General features: G+C 42.2%; 1 pseudogene; it reads right to left on the minus strand.

Annotated features, from left to right (window-relative positions):
- Positions 1-208: 208 nt before the first annotated feature.
- LOC138786846 (zinc finger protein 665-like) lies at positions 209-4,901 on the minus strand (annotated as a pseudogene).
- Between the last annotated feature and the right edge of the window lie 649 nt (positions 4,902-5,550).

Below are 5,550 nucleotides of genomic sequence, written 5' to 3' on the forward strand. Positions count from 1 at the left end.
CCCCTTCCCCTGTGTTTATGTGTTCCGCTCTGTCTTGTCTTTGTTGTCGTTGCTGTTTCCCCCCCCCCCCTTTTTTTTTTTTTTCTTTCTTTTTTCTTATGCTTCTTTGCTTCCTTTCTTTCCTTTTTCTTTTGATTCTTTTCTGCGCCCTTATGCATGAGCCTATACTGTACTGGCTTCATTGTGTTGGCCCCTCATGGGCGCATGTCCTTTCTTGATATTTCTCCAAAATTGCAGCACCTCAAGGTGCCTTGTTCATTCCATTTTCATAGCGTAGATGCATAGCTACCCTGTGTTTCATTATGCTCCTTATGTTGCTTCAAATTATATGTAAAACATGATGTGCTATGTATCACGGTTATTCTTTATGCCACTATAACTGACATTTTTTGGTCATTGATTTGACATGTTGTACAATTTGCTCTGTTGGCTTCTAAATAAAATCAGAGTAAACATAAAAGGAAGCGACAAAGTTGCAGATGAAGCCTGCCAGGACTGTGCAACTGAAGCTGCAAATGAAAGAGCTGAGCGAGCACACTAATCCCTGACAATAGTAAAATCATTATAAAATATTGTAATATATACCTGCAACACCCCCTGGCATTACCCCTACAACACCACCTGGCATTACTTCCACATACAGTCACTTCTCTTTATAATTATAAACAATCCTTTATATTCATTTACCACATTCTGAGCATGAAAGCGGCTTCTCCCCTGTGTGTATTCTCTAATGCTCAACAAAAAATATTTTTTGAGTAAAACATTTCGTACATTTTAAACATGAAAATTTTAACCATAAAAACGGCTTCTACCTTGTTTGATTTTTTTGATGGCTAACGAGTTAATTTCAGAACAAAATATTTTCCACATTCTGAACATGAAAGTAAGTACTCCCGTGTGAATGTTTTAATGTTGTAGATGACTTAATTTTTGACTAAAACATTTCACATATTGTAAACATGAAAGTGGCTTCTACTCGTGGGAATGTTTTGATGTTCAAGAATATTTGATTTGACTAAATTATTTACCACATTCTGAATATGAAAATGGCTTCTCCACTGTGAATTTTTTGATGTTCAAGAAGACTTGATTTGTGACCAAAACATTTCTCTCATTCTGAACATGAAAATGGCTTCTCTCTTGCATGAATTCTTTGATGTGTAACAAGAGATGATCTCTGAGTAAAACATTTCTTACATTCTGAACATGAAAATGGCTTCTCTCCAGTGTGAAATCTTTGATGTTTAACAAGCTCTGATTTATGAATAAAACATTTCCCACATTCTGAACATGAAAATGTCTTCTCCCCTGTGTGAATTTTTTGATGACCAAGAAGACTTTTTTTGCAAGTAAAACATTTCCCACATTCTGAACAAGAAAATGGCTTCTCCCCTGTGTGAATTTTTTGATGTTTAAGTTGATTTGACTTGCAAGTAAAACGCTTCCCACATTCTGAACATGAAAATGGCTTCTCCCCTGTGTGAATTTTTTGATGTTCAAGAAGAATTGATTTCCAAGTAAAACATTTGCCACATTCTGAACATGAAAAAGGTTTCTCCCCTGTGTGAGTTCTCTGATGCGTAACGAGATATGATTTGTCAGAAAAACATTTTCCACATTCTGAACATGAAAATGGCTTCTCCCCTGTGTGAATTTGTTGATGTTTAACAAGATGGTATTTCCCAGTAAAACATTTCCCACATTCTGAACATGAAAATAGCTTCTCCCCTGTGTGATTTTTTTGATGTTCAAGGAGCTTTGCTTTCCGAGTAAAACATTTCCCACATTCTGAACATGAAAATGACTTCTTCGCCGTGTGAATTTTTTGATGTTCAAGAACATATGATTTCTGATTAAAACATTTTCCACATTCTGAACATGAAAATGGCTTCTCCCCTGTGTGAATTTGTTGATGTTTAACAAGATGTGATTTCCCAGTAAAAGATTTCTCACATTCTGAACATGAAAATGGCTTCTCCCCTGTGTGAGTTCTCTGATGTCTAACAAGAGATGATCTCCGAGTAAAACATTTCTCACAATCTGAACATGAAAATGGCTTCTCCCCTGTGTGGATTTGTTGATGTTTAACAAGATGTGATTTCACAATAAAACATTTCCCACATTCTGAACATGAAAATGGCTTCTCCCCTGTGTGAATTCTTTGATGGTAAACAAGAACTGATTTCCGAGTAAAACATTGGCCACATTCTGAACATGAAAATGGCTTTTCCCCTGTGTGAATTTGTTGATGTTTAAGAAGACTTGATCTGTGAGTAAAATATTTCCCACATTCTGAACATGAAAATGGCTTCTCCCCTGTAAGATATTTTTTATGTTGTAAATATGAAACCTGAGGCTTTCCTGTATTATCTGTTTGATGTTCATCGTCTTCTCTGTAAATGTCAGCTTGCTGTGATGGAGCAGAAGATGGGACTTGTATAACAGGATGAGATGAGAGATCTTTGCTGTGAGGGGCTGAGGGTGTATCTGGGATAGTGGTTGGCTCCTCATATGTATCTTGTGTGATATGATCCTCTGAGGAGATCTGATGTCCCCCTGAGCTCCTGGTAGAATCATCTGCAAAGGAGAAAACACCATTTCTCTGATTTCCCAGTTATAGAAGCTTAAACATATTGCAGACATGGAAAGTTACTCTTTTTTATGTAACATAATAAGAATTATAGAACGGCAGAAGCGGAGACGGGCGAGCTCTCCCACTGACACACTGAGGCAGGTGCATTCCGTGTCATCTGGTTCATAGAGTAAAACAGGAGTCCAGCGTCACTATGCATTATGGGTAATAACATCATCTGCAGGAACTCTATGTTGTTCTCAGGCGGAGTTTGGTTATGAATATCGGCCAAACCCATTGAAAAGTCCTCTATGACCTTGAGTTCAGGTTATAGAGTTTAAAGGTTGAAATAGAGGGAAATGTATAAAAGCTACAGACGCCATCAGTCCGGGGGCCGGTGGGACACGACTATTCAAGTGTGGGAAATTCTTACAGAACTGGAGACATGTTCATCAGGCGGGAAATGTTCTGCTGGCAGTGCCGCACTTTTCTCCAGATAGTGAAGCACAACCCAGCTACAGGGCGGCACAGCGCACACATATTATATGGCAGTATTCCATATATTATACACACATCATGTGTTATTACCTGCAGCCGCGTCACATCCTCATCTATATTATATTAGATCTTAGGCTGAATAATTATATAGCTGGAAAACTGACAGGACACAGAGCTTATAATATTCCACACAGAATAGTTACAGCCGGTGACTGAGGAGAATGTGTGACTGTTCTCTGCATATAGTGGTCACTACTCACCTGGGCGGTTACCTGTAGTGATGTCCTCCTTATACTGCTCATCACTGCTGTCATCTGTCTCTTCTTCATCTCCCTCTTCCTTTATCCTAATGTCTGTAGCATTAAAACAGTTCAGTTTCTTCCCTCCAGTAACTTCCTCCTTATACTGCTCATCACCGCTCATGTATGTCTCCTCTTCTTCTTCTTTGACCACCTTGAGCATGGCATTAATATAGTTCAGATTTTTCCCTGTAGTGATGTCCTCCTTATACTGCTCATCACCGCTCACATCTGTCTCTGGAGCATTAATATTGTTCCCATCTTCCCCCTGATTCATAAGATGTGAGAGAAATATTGTAAAAGTCATCAGACAGTAGGAGAAGCCAGGTGGGATGTACAGATCATAGGGAACATCTCCATCTACCTGATCCTGATCCTGTGGGAGAAGAGGACGGGGACATCTATCTGGTGCTGTTCTCTTACTGGATCTGACTGGAGGGAACACATACAGAGACTTAATTCATTCTTTCCATCCAGATAATACAGAGAGGAGGTGTGTATATAGTCCTGTCTATTACCTGCTGATGGGAGGGGCTGCTGATCCTCCAGCATCACATCCTTGTACTGATCCTTGTGTCCTTCTACATACTCCCACTCCTCCATGGAGAAATAGACCGCCACGTCCTGACACCTTATAGGAACCTGACACACACAATGGTCACACAGTCATCCCCCCACCCCTCCAGTGGTCTTACTGTATAATGTCCCAGCATTCCCAGCAGCCACAGTCTCACCTCTCCACTCAGCAGCTCCATCATCTTGTTGGTGACTTCTAGGATCTTCTCTTCCTCCATTTCCTCATGTATCAGGGGCCCCGGGATTGGGCTCAGGGTTCTTCCCCATCCTTCACACCCAGGGGCCCCACAGCGCCCACTAGAGGACTTCTTCACTACTGTGTAATCCTGTGTGTGGAGAGACACATTACTATCACTCCATCCATTCCCAGAATCCCTCACCTCCCCAGTCCTATCCATCTGTTATTCCATAGATAAGAATGATGTCATGATGACATCACTCCCAGAATCCCTCACCTCTCCAGTAAGCCGGAAGAGTATCTCTAGGGTGAGGGTTATTATCCTCTCCGCTATCTTGCTCCTGTCTCTCTTCATCCTTGAGGAGTCAATTTGGAAAAAGATCTCATGTAGAAGATATCAGCAGCTGATGTTACTGTAGAAACCTGAAGGGAACAAAGATGGGGAATGTAAAAACCAAATAAATAATAATAATAATAACAACAATAATAATGATAATTAAAAAAAGTACATACTGGAGATAAAAAAAGAAAAATATTCACATTGCTGGACGTTCTACGGCAGCACAACAGTGGGTTAACTTTATATCGCACTGAATGAGGCAGAAGAGATTTTTATTAGCTATACAGTAAAACCTCGGTTCCCGAACACCTCGGGATTCGAACAATTCGGTTTTTGAACTAAATTTCCCCCTGAAGTTTTGCTCGGTATCCGAACAAAACCAGGGGGATAACTGTCAGCTGAACTGATGTTCAGCTGACAGTTCGACGTGTTCGGGAACAGTGAGAGGCAGGAGCGGGCGGCTATTTAAACTTGCCGCCGCGCTCCTGCTCCAATCAGCTGCGGGGGACACCCTGTAAAGAAGTGCAGCGCCCGTGCTGTTGCACCCGCAGCCCCGCTCACAAGCTTCTTTCTCCCGCTGCTCCCCGCGGGGAGCAGCGGGAGCAAGAAGCTGGTGAGCAGGGCTGCAGGCGCGCCACAGTCTATAGGGGTGTACAGGTTGGGTAAGTTTATCGGAAGCGCTCCAGGACGGCGGGGGGGGGGGCGGGGGCTGGTGGGGAGAGACAGGAGGACAGTGCAGGGAGCCGGCTTCTTTACAGCCTGTCCCCGCAGTGAAAGGCAGTAGCGGGCGGCTATTTAAACTTGCCGCTGTGCTCCTGCTCCTCTCAGCTGCTGGGGACACCCTTTAAAGAAGTGGGGAATCCCATCATTATGATAGGATTCCCCACTTCTTTACAGGGTGTCCCCCGCAGCTGATTGGAGCAGGAGCGCGGCGTTAAAGAGTCACTGTCGTATTTTTTTTTTTGCAGAAATCAATAGTCCAGGCGATTTTAAGAAACTTTGTAATTGGGTTTATTAGCCAAATCTGCCATTATCTGCATGTAAAAAGCCTTTTCCCAGGTCCCCCCCTCCTTCCTCTTTTTCA

The sequence above is a fragment of the Dendropsophus ebraccatus genome, chromosome 3, assembly GCF_027789765.1.
Source record: "Dendropsophus ebraccatus isolate aDenEbr1 chromosome 3, aDenEbr1.pat, whole genome shotgun sequence".
Taxonomy (NCBI): domain Eukaryota; kingdom Metazoa; phylum Chordata; class Amphibia; order Anura; family Hylidae; genus Dendropsophus; species Dendropsophus ebraccatus.